We start from the raw sequence: 19,805 nt of genomic DNA, 5'->3' as shown, positions 1-19,805 counted from the left end.
GGAAGGGGAATTGCTTTCTCCAAGCACCTTGATAAGGGTATTCCCAGCAAAGGCATCACTTATGGGTTTCTTACAGCTCCAAGAAGAATTTACCATAACATAGTGATTTGTTCCTAACCGGACACATGTTCCTGTCTCTCTCTGCTCTAGTCTAGACCTGTTCAGTTGTTCAAATTATAGATGACTGCTCTGCAGGCATCTCCAGGCAAGTGTTCAGTGGCTTCAATTCCTGGCTGTCTTTCCTGTCTATGCCATTGCCAGGATGTTATTCTGGACTTCCAGGGAGACTGGAGACCCTTCAGAGGATAATCCGGCTCATAGCTATGAGCAGGGACAGAAGCAGGACTAGTCAAGAGCATGTGTTCTTGCATTTATATAGAATGTTTGGGGCTGGGTTGTGTTGGGGCTGTGGAGATCCAGACCTTTTCAGTCACCCGTTTGTGAAGGGCCAATTTCTTGATGTTTGCTACCAAGGTTTTGTCAGCTGCAGACCCTGAGCGAAGTCTTCTTGTTCCCAAGCTGTATGGTGGAAACCAAACGGAGAGCAGCCCTCCTGGAGCCAAATGCATCCCCATGATATGCTACCACCCGTGAGATGGAGTCCCTGGACTCAGCCCAGACACCCAGTGGAGCTGAGCATCCATCACTAGCTTCAGTGTCCTGTCCCCTTCAGCCAGGACAGGTGGCTTTTCCTGTCCTCAGTGTCTGTGTAGGTTTTCTAGCAGCTCACAGGTGTGGGGTGTGCTAGAGCCCAGTCACTGGGCATCTGATATCTCAGATGGGACTGGAGGCACCCCCAGCAGCTAACAGCAGGGGGAGAGACTAAGTCGTTCATCCCCCCTGAACCAGGTATGGCTGGGTGAGATGATCCCCTTTTAGAAATCAGCCAGGATTAGAGGGCAGATGAGGGAGGTACTTGGGGGCCTAGGTATCTCAGGACTGTCTAGTGTGCCTCAGTTTCCCATCTGGCAAATGCCCTTTCCTCTTGCCATAAGATAAACTTGAGGGACGGGGAGAGGGAGGTGGTGTGGGCTCTGGGTGGTTTAGGAAGAAACATATTCAGATGTAAGTGAGATGCTAAATGTTAACTGTGCAGCACCTTCAGGGGCTTGGGAAGGGGATCTTTCTTCCTGAAAATGTCAAATTGGATTGGAAAAGAGACCTGCTAGCCCAGCTGCATGCCGCTGGGTTCATGGCCAGAGATGCTGGAGGGAAGCCTCCACCCTGACAGGTAGCCAGCGTAGCTGAGATGAGGGTCTGTGAACTACACTGGATCAAAGAAGAAAGGAGGGGAATAGCCTCTTGTTTTAGCACCTTCATCCTGGAGGACAGTCACATCTCTGGGGATAGGGAGTGGAAAGCTTGGCTGGCCGCTGTGCCGTGCACCCAAATATGCACCAAACACTGGCTGGGGTCTCAGTGTATGAGAGCACTCATCCCTCAAGGTCTGTCTCCCTTCCCTTTCCTCCACCTCCAAGGAGCTGACCTTTCTTGCCAGGACCCTTGGCTTCAGCTTGGGCAATGCTCTGGGATGGGACAGGGGAATTGGTTCTTTGCTGCTCTCCATCCTTGGACACCAAGCTGACCCATTCAGGCTCAGCTAAGCCTCACACCTCACCCTCCTTCTAATGCCAGGGAGCAGCCCTTGGCTGGGAATGCCCCATGAGGTTTGCCCCCTTTTACCATGTGTTTAATTGCATGCTAAAGCAGAGAGACACATCATTGCTCCCAGGGAACCTCCAGGCCATACAGGGGATGGTGAGATCCCACTGTCTCCTTCTGGGGAACCAAGAAGGACTTGGACCGTTCGGAGATGGCTGATTCCATTTGCAGTCCTGCCTGCTCAGCCGGACCTGCCCAAGAGATATGGGAGGTAGCTCACAAAGCAGCAGCACCCTAGGAGATGACTCTGTCACCATACCTGCAGCTCCTTTTCTTTTGTTGCCAAAAAAAAAGGGCTCTCGGGCTCTCCTCTGAAGCCATTACTGTGAGCGGCTTCATGCTTCCCTCTAGTGGTCCCAGCTCCCCCTCCAGAATCACTGCTGTCTCCAACACCTCTCGATCCCACTGCATACTGTGATCATCTCCCTGTTCCACCCGTGTCACCAGTGCTCTGGTCAGAGCAGTCATGCGAGCAGAAATACTCTGGAGTAGGCTGGGCTTGAGGATAGGTCATAGCATGGCTGCTTGGGAAGGAACAGCCCAGCTCGGTGCTAGTCCTCAGCTATGAACACAGGAGCTCTGAAACACTTGCCGTGACTTGTGAGTGGGTCTTTCATCACCTTGCAGGTCTCATGTCTCTGGAGTGTTTGAAGGTCCTTGTCCATTAGCAGGGTGCAACAGACTTTGCTTCAGAACAAAATCCTGAGGGTTGGTGTTTAGAATATTTCACCTCTCAGGTGAATTTTTTCCTCCTTGTTCACCTGAAAGATTTTGCAGTCTATTCCAAAATGCTGACTCAGCTTCATTTTTTGTACTAGGTCCCCAAATGCTGTCCCCCTGGCTGGGGATTGAGCCAGGAAGGTCCCTGTCTTCCTATTTAAGGATTGCCCAGTTGAGCCCATTCTCTCAAGCCAAAGCCTTGACTGAGCAAGTCCAGCTTTTTTAATTAAGAGTGTTACTCTATGATCTAGGGTCCTGGTTTCAGCTGGGATGGAGTTGATTTTCTTCCTATTAATTGGTAGTGCTGTGTTTTGGATTTAGTATGAGAATAATGTTGATAACACACTGATGTTTTAGTTGTTGTTAAGTAATGTGAACGCTAGTCAAGGACTTTTCATCTTTCCATGCCCTGTCAGGTGCACAGAAGGCTGGGAGGGAGTGTGGCCAGGACGGCTGGCCCAGCTGGCCAATGGGTTATTCCATACCATATGATGTCATGCTCAGTATATAAGGCTGGGCGAAGAAGAAGAAGGGGGAGACGTTCGGAGTGATGGCGTTTGTCTTCCCAAGTCACCGTTACACGTGGTGGAGCCCTGCTTTCCTGGCGATGGCTGAACACCTGCCTGCCGGTGGGAAGTGGTGAATGAATTCCTTGGTTTGCTTCACTTCCGTACGTGGCTTTTGCTTTCCCTGTTACACTGTCTTTATCTCAACCCACGAGTTTTCTCACTTTTACCCTTCTGATTCTCTCCCCAATCCCATGGTGGGGGGAGTGAGCGAGCGGCTGCGTGGTGCTCAGTGGCCAGCTGGGGTTAAACCACGACAAGAGAGCTGTTTGGGCTGTCAGCTTCATTGCTAGGATGCACTGAAGATTTGTGGAACGGACCCCACTGGGGAGAGATGTATTCAGATTCAAAGGTAAAAAGTGATAAAATGAGAACAGGACAGACTGCTGCTCCAAAAAGGCATATCACTGGGCGTGCTGGAATAAGAAAGAGGAAGAAAATCACATCTCTCTCAGACTGATGACTTTGTCCCACACCAACAGTATGATCTCACCAGCCGCCTCCATGGAGGAAGTTAATCCCATTCCTGCAGGTGCAGTGCAAGGAGAACAGCCTGGCAGCTCCTGAGTGCACAGCCAGGGAGGACCAGATCAGTCTCAGTGTCACAGTGTGCACTTAGAAGTGCATGGGGCAGGTGCCAACGAAGTTCTGACTTTCCCTTCCAATAGGCCAGTGGATACCTTACTGGGTTTTCTGAATAAAACAAAGCAATCCAAGCAAAATAGGAAAAGTCGCAGTTTCTGGCACACAGTGTTTGTTCTTCTTTTGCCCAACAGGTGCTGTTCAGTCCAGCTCAGCCACACAGCCTGGTTGAGGCAACTGGTGGCTGCTCCTGTGCCACATGGCTCTTGCAGAGCTCACTTTGCACAGGAGCAGAGATAAGCTCAAAAAAAAAGGGACCACACATCCCAAACTCCTATGCATGTCGCAAGGTAATTTTCATATGGGAGTTGTCTTGTGCACTTACATCCCTCTGAGAGTTGGGCCCTGGTAGATACCATTCATTTCTCCATCACCTCATGATAAAAGACAAGTGAGAAAATGTGGCTCTAGGCCTGGGAAGTTTTTAGCAAGGCAGATCACGCCTGATAATTAACATTGAGAGCACTGAGCTCATCCACTTGTCTTCATCTCAGCATTGTCCTTGTCTTGCTACATTACTTTTTGGCAGTGGCCCAGCCAGCACATGAGAGATATTGAACTGACCTTACAGCAAGGCAATAAAGCACACGCAGAGCATCAACACCCATCCCAAACCAACAGACCCACAGAAGTCAGCCAAAAGACTCTTGTCAACTTTGTTGACCTCCACATCTATCCACATCCCTGAATGAGAAAGCTTGCCAGAGGAGGAGCAGGGCAGACTCCTGGGCAGGACTGCAGCCACCACTTGGTGTTGGCTCTTTGGGTGGAACAAAAGTGCTTGCGTGTTTATGGAAGTTTTTGATGTCTGGTCTCTGCTTATGAACCTGCAAGATGACAAAGTACATTGCACTATCTCCAGCCTTGGCTTTCTGTCTCTGTAGGAAGACAACTCCATACTGTAGTTGTGCCCCTATATTTACATCCACGATTCAAATCAACACAGTTTAGTGATGTGCGTCGGGTACCATCTATTTCCCCAGCATAAGAAGCAACTGTGTTCAAAATGGGTTTTTATTTTAAAAGAAATGAGCAAAATAAGAAGAAATAACAACCAAAGCCCTAAAGAAAACAACAGTAATGTTTGCACAGGACAGTATTGCCTGTGCATGGCTCAGCTGTACCCGTAGTGGCTGCCAAAATAGACTCTGGGATGGCCAGGGCAGGAAGTGTGGCCACAGTAACACTCCTGTGCCACGCAATGGGAAGAATCAGGACATACAGAGTGATGGTCTGACCCTGTACAAACGCTAAAGCCCCAGCTCTGTCACACTCTGTGCGGCTGCATGGTGGCTAGCATAGTTGGTCAGACCATTACCAAGTGCTTACTCTCTCCTCCGATGCTGGACACCTGCAGCAGGAGCATTCCCTTTGATCTCGTTCCAGTCTAGCAGATGTTAATGGGATGGCGTGCCTCAGCCAAGCCCTCTCACAGATGGAGCCCTCACACAGGAGACTTCCTGTGATGCCTGTCATATCAATAGCTGTAATCTGCTCCTCGGAGTGCACAATTGTGCCTGACCCACTGGACCTGATGCCGCTTTGCTTGGCTCGCTCTTTGCTGGCCTTCTTTCATTCATGCCCCACCATATACTTACACTGATCTTCTACGCCCTGCCTTCAGATTTGCAACCTCTTGGCCTTCAAATTGCTTTCCTGATTCTCAGTGGGACTTAGATATATCCTTTCATTCTTGTCTCTGTCATCTCACTTCAGCGCTTTGTTTTGCCTCACTGTCACTTCACCATGGAGGAACAAAACTTAGCCTGCTGGTGGATCACAGATACTCAAAGAATGAGGAACCAGAAGACCTGAGTCTTCATCTGTTTTCCTGTATGATCCCAGCAGGTGAACCCCACCCTCCATGTTGAGAGAGGTCAATCTGACCAGTGGAAGAGCTCTTTCTTTCTGCCTTGGCAGGTGGTTTTCGTGTTACCTGACAGTGAAGCCTTCCGTCAGCTGAGTAGGCATGATCCTTCTCTCTGTGGTACCCAGCTCTAAGCATGTAAGGTCAGCTGCTGATCTACTTTGGAAGGATACAAATGCATCCTCTCCTGTTGTGGAGCAGCACACCATGGTGTAGGCTGTGGTAGCAGAATGAGGCCAACACAAGCTGAGGTTGAAGGTAAACAGGGTTTCACTCAGGTAGTCGTCTTCATGTCATGTGAAAAAGAGGAACCAGAAATACTTTGGCAGCAAGTGTGCTCCCTAAAGACTGTTTCAAAGAGGAAAAACCAGAGACCAGGCTACATTTGGGGACAGCTCAGCTGCAGCTGGTTGAGACGGATGCTTCCAGGTCAGCATGGGAGAGGATGGAGCTGGATCTGGCACTTGAAGACTTGCTGCCCAGTTCTTCAGTCCAAACTAATATGGAGACTCTGACTTCCCATGTGACTTATGGGCCACCGACTCTTCACTGACACTGGTGACAGTCAGGGGTCCCCATCAGGACATGTTCTACCCTGGAAACGCAGAATAGTAGAAAAATTGAGTGTTCAAACCCCACCATGATAAATGCAGTGTGTGGCCCAAAATTGACAGCCAGGAGGTGACATGCCAGCCCTGGACCTCTTCTCCCACATATCCCCTGCACCAGTGCAGCTCCTGAGATGTCAGAGACAGTGCTCTGACATCCTCGTGTCAGTGTTAAAGAGGGATCAGTGCTACCCGGTGCTCATAGCAGCCTGAACATCCCTGTGACACCAACAAAGCTTTTCAAAGTGTCTGGCTCAGCACGCGGTTCATCTGGTGTCAAATCTGGAAGCATCTGATCTGTGTGTCTAATGAGCTGGTGATTACTGGTCCAGATGGTAGAGGTCAGAGCTGGGTCAGGACCCTACCGGAGTCGCTTGTGTGAGCAGCACTTAATGCAATCACTTGACAGGGGCTAAGGAAATTTGCATCTGCTGGACTTGCGCCCTGCAGGTTACGCTGTAAATAACTGCGAGCGTTTGGGAACATGGGAGCAGTCAAATTCCTGCCTGCGGACAGGACACGTCTCCAGTGCTAACCCCCAACCATGTGTTGTTCCCCTTTCAGCCTGGAGCAGCTTTTAGCTCCTCGACCAGAGAAGTGCTTCCCACTAACAGCTCAGTACAGCCAAGTCCCTCACACAGTCCACTGGCTCCTCTACCTTGTATCAGGGACATCAGCCACAAAATTACTGCGGGTGTAACCATCTGGTGGCCTCAGTGGCAGCCTGGGCCTCCAGTTGTGCCCCCTGAAAATGTTTCATGGGACGAGCTCACAGAGGGAGGTCACACCCCAGGTTGTGAAGATAATATCGATGCAATGAGACAACCGGGGCCTGATCGTCCATCGTCACCATCCTCACTATGGAAACGGAGGTGATGCTTATGGTTTATGAGGACACTTGTTGTTCCTGACAATTTCTGATGAGGGTCCGTGGTGTGAAGAAGCCCCAAGCTCCATCTCCTGCCGATGTGCCTTCTCCATTGTACCTGGGAGAGAGGAGAGGACATGAGCAAATACTGGTGCTCTCAGCCTCACCTTGCTCTGGGAGGGCTCCTGGCAGTGTCCTTTTTGTCCAGGAAAGACGAACAGAGCCATGCCAGCCAGAAGACACCCCCTCCCTGAAGATCTCCTCTTGGGTTTCCTGACTTGGCAGTTCTCCTCAACTCACAAAAAGCACCAGAGGTTTAATTTTTCACCTCAGATGAAGACTAATATATCCTCTACCCCCAGACTGAGTTCTTCCGTGAGATGGGTTTTCCACCTCTAGCTGTGCATCAGGCTCAAATAAGTCAGTTCTTAAATGATCTGACTCCTTCCTTACGTATTTTGATCCTTTAGAAACAATTCAGTGCCCCACAAATTATTGTCATTGGCCAATATAAAGATATTTTTTGACCCTCAGCATTGCTTTTGTATCTGAAAAAAGAAAGAGCCAAGATGCTATTGTCAGTTATACAAAACCAAATACAGGCTGTGTGAGCAAGAGCAGACACGCAGCTGCTTCACTCCACATGAAACTCTATCCTCTACCGGCCACTGTCCCAAAAGCAGCCTGCGGGACTGCAGGACTGGCTCTTGCATCAGACCCAGACCCATGTGGTGCAAGGCTGCACTCAGACTCAGGTGGGATGGAGCCTCCTCATACCTTTCCAGTCTGTAGCACATCACCCACGGGCTGGGCTCATTCCCAAGACAGAGGACTTGACTTAACTGGGATTCCTAAACCTCACTGAAAGCATGGACAGACGCTATGAAATCCTCTAAGTACCTCATTGTTTCAAAGATTTTGAGGCCAGGAGGCACCAATGAAGGTTTTTGGTAACCCACACTCAGAATATCCTCTAGGGACTCTCTTCCTGAACCGAGTCATTTGCTTTTGACTTAAGAATGTCTTCAGGAAAACAAGCCTGCTTTTATCTTTTTTTTTTTTTTTCATTTTATGGATCAATTCACTGCAACTTTACTGGCAAAAAATAGCTCTTGCTCATGTGTAAGATGTGTATGCTATTGTCCTATTATAAAGCCATTGTCATGTTGTTATTGTTATATTGTCATTTCATAAAATGACTGAAAACATGAAGGTTTTATGGGAAATGCCTAATCTTGGATACTTGGGATTATTAACTGAAAAGGACTTGCAGCACCATTTTATGTTATTTTTATTTATTCAGCCACCCAGACCTTTCTTCTCTAAGCTCACAATAGCAGATATCATTTCACAGCATTATCACAGCTGAGAACACCAGTGGTTACACAGACACTGCTTTTGTACCATTTGTCTGTTTGCTTCGCATTTATTTGGGCCAAGACAAAAAATTCTGCATTCTTGGCCCTTTCTGGTGGAGCAGAGGGTCACACCACCGGTTCCACTGGCCCCCCTTGCCAGGCTCCTCACCAGTGAGAAACCTGGAGGGATGCAGGAACAAAGCCATTTTGTCCCTGTTGAAGAGGGATAAATGCGAAATGAGGCAGGAACTGGCAAGAAAGGTCTGGGGTGCTCTGTAGCAGTTCTGCAGCAAGAGACCCGGTTTGATTGGGGTGACCAGCTTGCCGGCAAGAAGGTGACCAGCGTAATGAGATGTGCAAACATTGCCTGCAGGCACCTCTGACGAGGCTCAGGACCTCTACTTCAAGAAAGACGTGAAGCAGTTGGAGAGCACCCAGAGGACAGCAACAAGAATGATCAGAGGCCTGGAAACACATCCTCCAAAGAAAGATAGGAAGAGGTGGCATGTTCAGCTTACAGAAAGGAAGGCACGGTATTGGTCTGCAAGGATGTAAAGGATTGCTGCAGAAAAGAGGATAATGTGTTCTCCATGCCTGGGGTGGACAAGGCAGGAAGAAATGAACTTAAGCTGCACAAGAGAGATTCACGGTAGCACCTGCAAAGCCCGTCTAGCAGGATGGATAAGGAAGCACTGGTATAGATTGCTTGGGGAAGATGTGGGGTTTGCATCACTGGGAGTCTTAGAAGTTAAGGAAACATCTCTCAGGGATATCAGTAGCATCCCTCCTGCACTGGTAACTACATTTGCCATGGCTGTCTGGCCCAGAATGTACCCACTGCCTTCCCACGAACTGCTTCAGAAGCAGGACCTGGCTGAGGTACCGTCCAGCAGCCAGAACAGGGACAGCTGCTGGAAGGGAAGAGCACAATGTCCCTCCTTTGCTCACTGGCCAGCAAGCCAAGAGAAATAAAATGGAATAAGCACAAGAACCGAGATAGTTTGTGGGCAGAAACACTGAGAAGAAAATCCATAGAATAAAAGATGCCAAAAAGACTCCCTGCCTCCAGCCTGGGGAAAACGAGAGTGCAAAGAGCACATCATCGAAGCTTGGCTTCGTGATGTTTGCACCTCCTCCAGATGGGCAGATATAGCGTGGGCAGACCCCTCCTTGCTGTCCTGCTTCCCTCACAGGCAGCAGACACAAGCCCACCACTTGCTGTCCTAGGTATCTCTTCCAGGACCATCAAGCCAAAAACGACCAAGTGCCTGTGGCGTGTAGTTTTTTTCATGTAATGAAAGAGGGAAGCGAATTGCCTACAGCCCATGTCAGTCACAAAAATGCCCGAAATGCTCGGCTATTTGCAAGTACATGCAGTGAAATGTTCCTAACTCACTGCAGCCTGGAGGTTACAAATGGGCCAGATTCTTCCCTCTTTCCCAAGCATCGGAGTAGGTTGACTGCAATGGCAGATCTGGAGGGAGCCTCAGAAACCCTTGAAGAGAGCAAGGCACTGCCTTTGCCAGCCTGGGTTTGTGGGAATCCCAGAATGCCCTCTAGTGGCCTTGCTCCCAAAATGTCCCTCTGGCTCCGGGTACGCAGCTGCAGGGTGGGTTGGGAAAGAGGAATGATTTTCCAGAGCTGTTGAGGGCACGCAGCTGGGGCTGAAGTTAACGGGAGGTGCATCTGCTTAGCTCTGCTTAAAATCCCCTTCCTTCACGAGGGGACTTAATACCACTCGTGTTTGCACAGTTCATTGTGTTTGGTACCCAGCTGAACTTCTTCCTCTTCCTCCTTCCTCCTCCCATGGTGGCTCTGAGGAGCTTCAATCAGCTGTAGCCAAAGAGGGGTCTTGGAGGGCTGGGAGCAGTGAGGGGCAGCAGCAGGAAAAGGGAATTATTTTGCAGCCCAGGCGACCTTTCCTCTCCCTCCCGGCATTTATTGAAGTTTGACTCGAGTTAGACATCTTCCCACTGCAGGAGACTGCTGCTGTCTCAGAGCCACCCCCCCACACTTGCCGGTGATGTAACTGTGTAATTCGAAAGCAGCTGCACTCAGACTAAAGGACAATTATCTAATAGCGAGATTACGATTAATTCTGCTAAAGGGAAACAATTACCCTTTTGGATCTAAATGGAGTATAAAAAGGCAGAGCATTTACAGATGGAGGGAGAGGGCACACGCTTCCTGAGGGCTACTCTGTGCTGCATGACCTGGCAGCATCCGTGGGCTGAATGTGTTGGGCTGAACGCCCCTGCCCTGCAGACGTGTGGGGCGGGAAATCACCTCCTTTGCAGATGGGCTTTCCCAGCCCATTGACTCACAGCCTGCTGTGGCTCCACGCACTCCAGCCCCAGACAAACACCTCTGCCTTCGCAGCACCGCTGCCCGAGCAGCCCCACGCAGCCGTAAGCCCTGCACAGCCACGTGCACCCCCTCCCCATGACACCTGCTGCAGAGAGGTGGACGAGCATCACCGGCAATGACACAACGGTCCCCTGGGAGGAAAGGGTTAAATGATACAATTCGCCTTTTCATTGCGAATAGATTTTGCTCTGCTCTGCCTGCAATACTGTTTATCAGCAATTGCAGGCTTTAAAATCCGTACTTTACAAGTGCAGCATAACCTGCCAGTTATAATTGGTTGAATTATACCTCAACCCTGATGCAACTCTTGATGACTCTCTGCCTCAGCCAGAAAACTGATAGGAGACAAGTTTATAGCTCTCTTGGAAAACACAATTATAAATTGCATCCCCACCACAAGCCCTGGAAAAGGTTAACTGTTTCACTGCAGTGCTCAAGGCAAGTGGGTTTCACAGCCATTTCTTTCCCCATGTAGGAAGGAAAAAGAGGAGAGAGAAATCAGAGAAGTTCAGAGAGAACCGGTAAAAAGTAATGGAGAGGAAGAGGGATGTACTGGCCTAGTTCCTATTTACACCAGGGCTCCCTGTGTATTTCAAACACACAGGAATGGGCCGAAGTGTCTATAGGCAGGAGACCTGCACATCAAGGAAAGGTATCAGGAGGCCCACTGTATTTGGCCATCTAGTGCTCTTACAGCCTTGCATGGGCCAGATTATGCCACAATCCCAGCCCTGCTGAAGCCACCGTGGTCCCAAATCCCTCACTGGGATGGGTGGCCTGCTCAGAGCTGGTCTTTATGCTATTCCCCTTCAGCTCTACAGATATTTGGGAAGCAAATATCACCAGGACTGATCCCACTGCAGACAGAGCCCACAACCAGAATGACTCAGAAGGTGCAGCATCTCCCACGGCCCAAAAGACCCTGGGCCTTGGGGTATCGTGGTGAGGACCAGACGTGATGAATTAACTGCAGCATACCAGCCCAGCACAGACAAATCACTTCTCAGAGCACCTGGGTCGCAGCACCTACAGGCACTTCTTCACAGCTGTAAGTGGTGTCTCAGAGTCTTTCACTCTGCTGCCCAGGACTTGTCTTGGAGGCGCGGCAGGACTAGCTTACAGCAGACCTGCTTCTGCAGCGCTTGACACAACGGCATCCTGATCTGCACTTGAGCCACTGTAATGGGTTAAGTCTTGCACCAAGGTCAGGCCGAGCCTATCACTAATCCTTGCATCCCTAAGGACTGCCTGGATTTTGTGCTGCTTCTCTTGAGCAATATAACAGGGAACAGAGGACGCAAACCCACACAGCTACAGCCAGACACTGCCAGGGCATGCAGCTGGGGCATTTCAAAACTGCCTCTCTTGCCTTCAAAGATGGGATTAGCTCCCTTTCAAAAATAGAGAAGAAAGAAATCTGTCTTGACTTCATTTGAATCATTTGAAATGGAACTAGAAGCAGCTGCCTGTCCTGGTCACCTCCTCTGCTGCGGGAAGCACAGCTCTTCTGCAGAAGAGCAGAAATCCCAACTAGGAAATCCCAACAAAAGCACTGGGCCTCCTGGTAAATAAGTGGGATCTTTAATAAAGCACTTCTGGTTTGTGCTGTGGGTTGTATGGGCCCACCTCAGCCACAAATCCTTCCTATGACATCATTTAGAGTTTGCTCTGCAAATGGCCCATAATTAAGCCCAGAATGGAGCTATCCTTGCATCCTGGGAAATGCTACATCCTTCTCCCAAACTGGTCTCACTGAAGCTCCTTTGGCACTTGCAAAACCTTGATGAATCCAAGCAGCTTGAGAGCAAAGCTCTGGAAAGCCTTCTGCTGGTCCTGCCTCTGATGGTCTCTGGCTACCTTGGCAGCATGTCAGATAAAACCTTCCGAAGGTACACGCTGATGACCCAGATCCAGCGTATGCAGAGCAGCCTGGGCTCCCCGCACACAGGGAGGGCCAGCCCAGCACACTGACAGACCAGAGGCCATGGAGACTCGTCTGGTGCAGGAGTGGCTGTGCATGTAGGGTTTCTGTATGGGTGCTGGGTCACTGGCCAAAGCAACTGGATTGGTGCTCCTGGGGATGTCCTCAGGAGAAGATATGGCCAAGTATGGCCATACCCTAAACATCACTTCCCAGCACTGTCCACCTCCAACACAGCCTCCTCCAGCCATAGACACAGCTCCTTCTTTCCTTCTAACCTGCAGTGAGGATCTGCACTCCAGGCAGAGGACATATGGTGCAGTGTCTTGCTCTGCCTGTTGCCCACCAAGGTGTTTGCACAGGGATAGCCAATTGCTCAGTCAAGCATCTTGCTCATTCTAGGGTTTTTGCCTTGGAGATTTCATCAGGAAAGGTTCCTTTTAGTTTTCATTCCAGGGAGAAAAAACTCCAGGAATTTTCCTGAGCCTCTCTAACCCTGACTCCCCCAGAGCATGGTCCTGCCAGGTTGGGATGGGATGAGTCAGCAGGAGTATAGAGGTCGCCCGTCTGGGCCACACAGCCTTGTGGCATAGCCCATCCTCCTTGCACCTTCTTCCCTCTCCTCTCAGCTCCTGCTGACTCAGGGCACAGAAGCAGCTTGGAGCCAATCAACCCCTGTCTCCTCTTTTCAAATTCTCTGAAATATGGGCCCAGAAATATTTACAGTCTCTCTGTCTGTCCCTGACCTTCAGCTTTTATTTGCGTACGTAAATTTTGTTCTATTCCAGAGCTACAAGTTTCATATCAGGGCAGTTCAATCTTTATGAGGATAAAGTGTTTGCAGTGCTCTTAAGCTGCTTAATGTAAGCATGTGTGTGAAAGATTAACAGCTTTATAAGTCGGAGCAGTTAAGTGACAATATAAAGAGAAAGGAAAGGGGAAAACATCATCAATCTAAAGCAGCACTAGGAATATTTGAGATGAATTACTGAAGGGAACTGGCTGCCAAGCCCGGCGGTGTCTCAGTAAGATGCACCAATGACCAATGCAGGAGCCCTCTCAGGGGAAAGGTAGAGACAGAGCAGCTTGAAAGGATCATCTTCTCCATAGCTCTCAAACCTGGAAGAGAAAGGAAACTAATTTTCCCTTGATATTTATGACCATCATTTGGTGCTCTGTTCAAAGCAGACATCTGAGTGGAGGAAAGAAAAGGCAGACTCTTAGCACAGCTAAATATGCGCTTCTTCAAGCCACTGTCAAGCCCTCAGAGATCAAAGCCATCCCGCAGCCTGTGGGAGCACCACGGGGCTCGGTACCTGACTCCCACCCTCCCCATCGAAAGCATCTGCTGGGGACACTCACATTTCTTGTTGCTGAGGCTGAGGAAAAGTTTGCAGTTGGTTATAGCAGGACTGATGGACACAGAGACCATCTCATCAAAGACCTAATGCTCTCCCCAAGGTATGAGATGGCATAACAGCAGTAAGAAATGTTGGAAGACAAAGTAGACATCACAGGGTTGGTTTTTATTTGACTGTCAGCTGCTGCACCTGCATAATGGTCCAAAAACCTCTCTCAAGATATCAGTTGCAAAGTACAGGGTTATGGAAGGACACAGACTTTTTATGACCTCTAGCAAACCAGCTAATGTCTGTGTCCTTGATTTTACTGACATGCAGTTAAAAGATAATTCTGCCTGTCCTCCAAGACAGGTGGCTGGTTTATTAATGAATGGTTGCAAAATGTTCTGAGATCCTCTGACGAAGCATCTCTGGAAGAGCAAAATATGACGATGCCAATGGAAATTGGCTGTTTGGCTCCAGATTTTAATTGCATACAAAAAGAGAGCCACACATGAGAGCTTAGCCCATCAAACAGGAAACATGAGGCATCGGGAGAAACAGAGAACGGCACCGGACGTCAGCGAACAAATGCTGGAGCCATCCTTTGCCAAAATCACACATGATGAATCTGTCAGTAAGAGGAGAAGGCTTCATCAAGGTCCCACTGGGAGAGCTCCTAGATCAGCACCTGAGATTAGATTCACCGTGAGATTATTCACTTTTTGTTGAACTATGGATTGCAAGATGAAGCAATGTACCTGCTGAATGGTTGGCATTCACCCCCCATTTTGTCTGGGAATTTTTTCCCCTTGTTAGAGCCTGGTAGGAGGCCTGGCCATCTTGGACCTTGCCCTGGTGTTTGGGGCTTTCACTAAGCACCTGATCCTCTCAAAACGTGTTGTGCACGAGTCATTCGTGCCTTTCTGTGATCATCCATCCAAATTATCTAGAGGCTAGTGACAGGCATCTGCTGCCTGGAAAGTTGGGCTTGAATAATAACATCCTCTGAAGCACCATTATTAGAGTTGGGGAATGTTTGCGGATGGAGTGTATCTCTCTTGGAAAATGCCTGTTCATCAAAGCAGAATTTTTCCTCCAGGGAAGTGCTCCTTCTGACAAACTTCAGCATTGGATAAAACGATCGAACCAAAGTATTTCAGGGAGGTCAGAGGACTCCACTTCAGAGTTGCTGGAATTTCCTTTTATGATGAAGAACAGAATTGCAGTAGGACCCAAACATCTAGATTACATCAAAATGGAGTATTTCGTTTATCCTGATGTGGGACCTTTTCCTGTGTTTTTGTTTTCTTTTCAATTCAGACCAAAAGAAATCCATGCCAGTGGAATAGGAAATCTGACTTCAAAGCAAATCCTGGTCAGATCACTGAAGAAATGCCCCAGGTTTACAGTCATGGTTAACAGGGGTCCACAGTGATGACAGAGAGGTCACCAGGACCAGAGGAGTGGAGTTGGAGGTTAACAAGCTTAATAAATGTATTGCAGTGCTTGGTATGCTCCTCTGTTCCCTAAATGAAGTCCAGGCTGTTTTCAGGGGAGAATAAAACCCGCACTCTTTGCATCAAGGGAAATCTGTGCTATGCAAACAATAAAGATAACCAGGAAAGATAACTTTGCAGGCTCTTGTTTTTACATCTCGGCAGGAATATAAATAAGCACAAGCAGTTGCCTTAGAGATGGGAGAAGCCTGTGGATGGGACTGGAAATCAATGTGCCACGCAGCGAGCACTGGGCCCGAGTCAGCTCCCCGCTACGCAGGCAGAAATCTATCCATCCACCTTGGGTGTTTATTTATTTCTAAGGCAACTACCACCATGGTGCCAAGGCATATGCCTGTCTCAATTTCAGGCTAGTTACTCTAGATTTGTGGCCCAGTGACTGACAGCCAAATTTGGTGAAAGATATTGCAGGAAAAAAAATTATCCAGGGTGTATACTTGAGCCGATGGGAGATTTTAACTTAAAGGGTTGCTCCCTCTCTCACCGCAGTAAAGGCAGTTTTTTGAAAATGAAGCTTTCTTTGGGAAAATGCATAGGTTTCAGTGACACCTGCAGGGACAAGGAGGAAGGCCATACAGCCATTTGCAGCCAAAGCCCTCCTGAGGCAGGTCACTTGGCCCATGTCACTTTTCTCCCTGATTTGTTCCAGATCTGAAAAAGAAGGGACTTCACAACTTTTTGTACAGGAATGAATCCTCCTTTTCAGACAGCTCTCACAATCCTGGGAACAACCCAGTTGTCTAAGCTATGCTAATATATCTTTGATGGCCAACTCCATGAGAAATGCAACCTAAAGCTTCCAACATCTGAATACTTGATTTTGCAATACTAACGATGTTCATTCAATAAGGTCTCCCTTTCCCCTCCACGTACGCACTCTGCTTCCTTCTGAGTCTCCCTTTCACTGCATATAAAAAGCAGAGAGAGCGTAGTACCTGTATGTCAAAGCAAAGATCGAGAGGTGACAATCTTAACATTGCTGAATATATTTTTGATGTTAAGGTCGAGTAAATATTTCACAGTAGAGCACCCTGCAATACATCCAGCCCATGTAACTCAAGCTACCCTGGATGACATGAAACTAGACAGATCCTAGCTAAATTAAGATGCAAATCTTTAACATCTCAAGAGTTAACTACTGAAATAACTTCCCAGGCAATGGATTAGACATGGATTACCTGAAGGATCATGGGATTCTCCAGCTGTTTTTTCACGTTTAGGCAAATTGGATCCAGAGTTGAAATGAACCATGTGTTTCGAACTTCATCACAATATCTAGAAGAGCGTTGGCCAACCATGTGTTTCAGCAAGCACGTAAAGACCGAGATACCTTCTGCTCTGAACAGGCCACTCTACAGGAGCCTCGTCAAACAGCCTGAGCCCCCACTGATCCTGGGCTCAGCACAGCCTGCCATATACTTACACAAGGTTTGAAATGCTTTCAGATCAGGTCCACGGGCAGCTTTCTCCCAGGGAAAACCATCAAATCTTGGACTTGTAAGAGGATGGCTAAAAAACATTTATTGAACTACTGTTATTTATAAATCAAGATGCAACTTCTGCACACCTAGGATTTGTTATGTTAAGTCAAATTCCTGTTTTTGGTTGACAGAGTTCTGCCATGACAGATTAATACTGATTTGAATATAACCTCAAATCTTTCTGGGACATTTTTTACATGGTCTAGTCCCCTTTTGCTCTTTTTTATTCCTTGCCTTTACTCTCAGCCTGCTTAGCGGTGGGAAGAGGTTCCCACCTTGATGACATTGAATTTTAACCCCAAATTTTCAACATGAGGTTATCTCGGGGATGTATTTGTTCTTATTGGTAATATTTTAATAAGTGTAAAACTAAGAATAACTCTTCTATAGTACAATCAACAAAATCCCCTGCAAGGAAATAAATTCAGACAGTAGTATCGACTGTGGGCCAGATTATCTGGTGCTCTGCATTGTAAGTGTCACTGAATTTTGAAGAGAGAAATTCTCATTGAGTTATTTACATCGTATGTGCTTCTCAAAAGATTAACTAAGGGTCTGGTAATTGGCTTCACCCAGGTCCTAGTCATTCTCCACCAGCAGGAATACAGGAAAGCTGTCCAGAAACTTGCACAAATTATTTTGTCATACCATCAAAAAGGGTGAGATTTTTGTCAAAATAAAGTACTTCTGTTCCTTGGAATGGGATGTAGGCTCTGATGGGCCCCTTGCACCTGCCCCAAGATTTTCCTGTGCTCAGCACACTGCAATAAAACCAGTGGCACTTAGTATTAGATTTGCAAAGGAGCTGCTGGCTGACATCGATCCCAGACCACACAGATCCCCAGGGATCTGCTCTGCTCCCTCTTGGGTGCCCCTGTCCTGGCTGTCCCCAAGAGGGCTGAGGCCACGAGCAAGGTGCTGGAGGGCAGGGAGGACAGGTATAGGAGAGACCTCTCCACGGGGCAGGGGGACCAGCCCTGCACCCCAGCACACGGCGTCCTCCTGTCCTTCCTCCTTCCCAGCAGATTAAAAGGGCCATGAAATAAACAGCAGCAATAGCGTCTGGGAGCAAAGTGCTGAAGAGGTTTTCCAACCATTCCCCTGGAGTATTTCAAAAGAGCCTGCTGCAATATCCTCCCCTGCAGGACCCGATGGCCTGGGCATGATGTCCTTCGGCAGCAAGGTGCTTTGTGGGAAGGACGCTTGCACAGCTGGGGGAAGAACCAGCCTTCCCAAACTGCCTTCCTCACCATAGACACCTTCCTCCACCCATTCGTGCACACCGACCCATGCCCACAGATGCAACACACTTATCTGTGTGCACATGGACATTCATTTATCATGAGAGGCCAGCAGTTTTTCAGCCATCCTGACCCACTCCTTTTTCTGTTGTCTTGCTGGGATCAGGATTTTATCCAAGCTGACCTGGGAGCTCTGCTTTTCCTTTGGGTGATCTTCTCTATGAGGGGTTGGTAGCAAAAGCTCCTGGGCTGTGTAGCCGTGGGACTGCACTACCCTTTCGGCAGGGACTAGGTCATGATTTATAAGGTTGATTGTTCTCAGAGCTGTGGAAATACCCTGACATTTCTCCCTATCCCTGTTCCTGGTGTTGCAGACAGACTTTTCATGATTTCTGTATTCTGCCTCAAGCACAGGCACTCTCACAGGGAGTCACAGAACTCAGCTGCCTGGGGCATGCAGCTGTGCCCAGGGCATCTCAGCAAGTTCATTTCCCCCTGGCCCCAGCACTCCCGGCGTGGCAATGGCAATATGTTTGCCACCAGTATACGCTCACATTTTAGGTTTTAATGGAAGTTTGCCCCTCATGGGCTTTTTCTCTGTCTGATTATTGCTGGGAGCTCCTCCAAGAGCTCATCTCCCTGGGAGGTGAGATGGGCTTTGCTAAGGATATGTTTTCCGAGGAATGCGTGGAAAACAGCTGGGCGTTTAGCTCTTACAGAGGAACAGCAGAGGAAGCTTTCACTTGTCTGCCTTCCCACGCCTGGTTGACCTGTGATGCTGCCGATGTGCCCAGTGCCAACAGCAGCCCACTGCTCACAAGGCCAGCATTTATTCTTGCTGCAATCTGCCTTCAGAGAGAGATGCTCGCGAGGAGCAGCTCCTTGCTGGCAGCAGCTGTGCCTCTGTGCGTCTTTCTCTTCCAGAGGGGATTTCTTTCATTTTAAAAGATCTGAGACTTTCCCTGGGGTTTGCATTTGTTCACAGGTTGCCTCTGGGAGAGGCAGAAATAGGGGAAGGAGGGAATAGAATATGTGTCCTCTGCTCGCTCCAGGCCTCTCTGCAGGGGATGTTGGGCAGGCTGAGCACATGGCATTTGGGCTATGGCTTGGCTGCAGCTGGCAGGACGGGGCAGCGGGCACCTGCTGGCTGGCAGAGCAAGGACTGCTGCACCCCGGGGTGTGCAGGGCGGTGATGATGCGTAGCTCTGCGGTGCAGGGCGGTCTGTACCCTGGCACAAAGAGCTCTTTTGCAGGAGACTGGGAGAAAGGCAGTGGGGGAGGCCACGGGCTGTGGGCGATCGAGAGGAGATTGCATAGGGGGTATTTTGGCCAGGTGAGGGGTAGGTGCTCTGGAAGGGCCATGGGGACTGTCTCAGCCAGGAGACAGGACAAGGGCAGTGATTTTTCCCTGTCTTTAGAGAAATGGGGCTGTTGGCTGGAGACGCTGAGAGGGGAAGAGAGGGAAGAAAGGACATGAAGTCAAGAGAGCACTCTGCTGGCAGGGCAGAGGGACTCCTTTCTGCTCCAGGATTTGTTGCTCAGTTTTTCTGGCTCTGCTGAGGCCCACAAATCACCCCCATTTCCCCAGTCCCTCTTGCAGGAGCAGATGCTGCTGGGGTCCCCCAGGCTGCCCAGCACAGTCCT

Source organism: Calonectris borealis, chromosome 25 (genome assembly GCF_964195595.1).
Source record: "Calonectris borealis chromosome 25, bCalBor7.hap1.2, whole genome shotgun sequence".
NCBI classification, from domain to species: domain Eukaryota; kingdom Metazoa; phylum Chordata; class Aves; order Procellariiformes; family Procellariidae; genus Calonectris; species Calonectris borealis.
The sequence above is the reverse complement of the archived record's forward strand: the minus strand, read 5'-3'. Positions refer to the sequence as shown.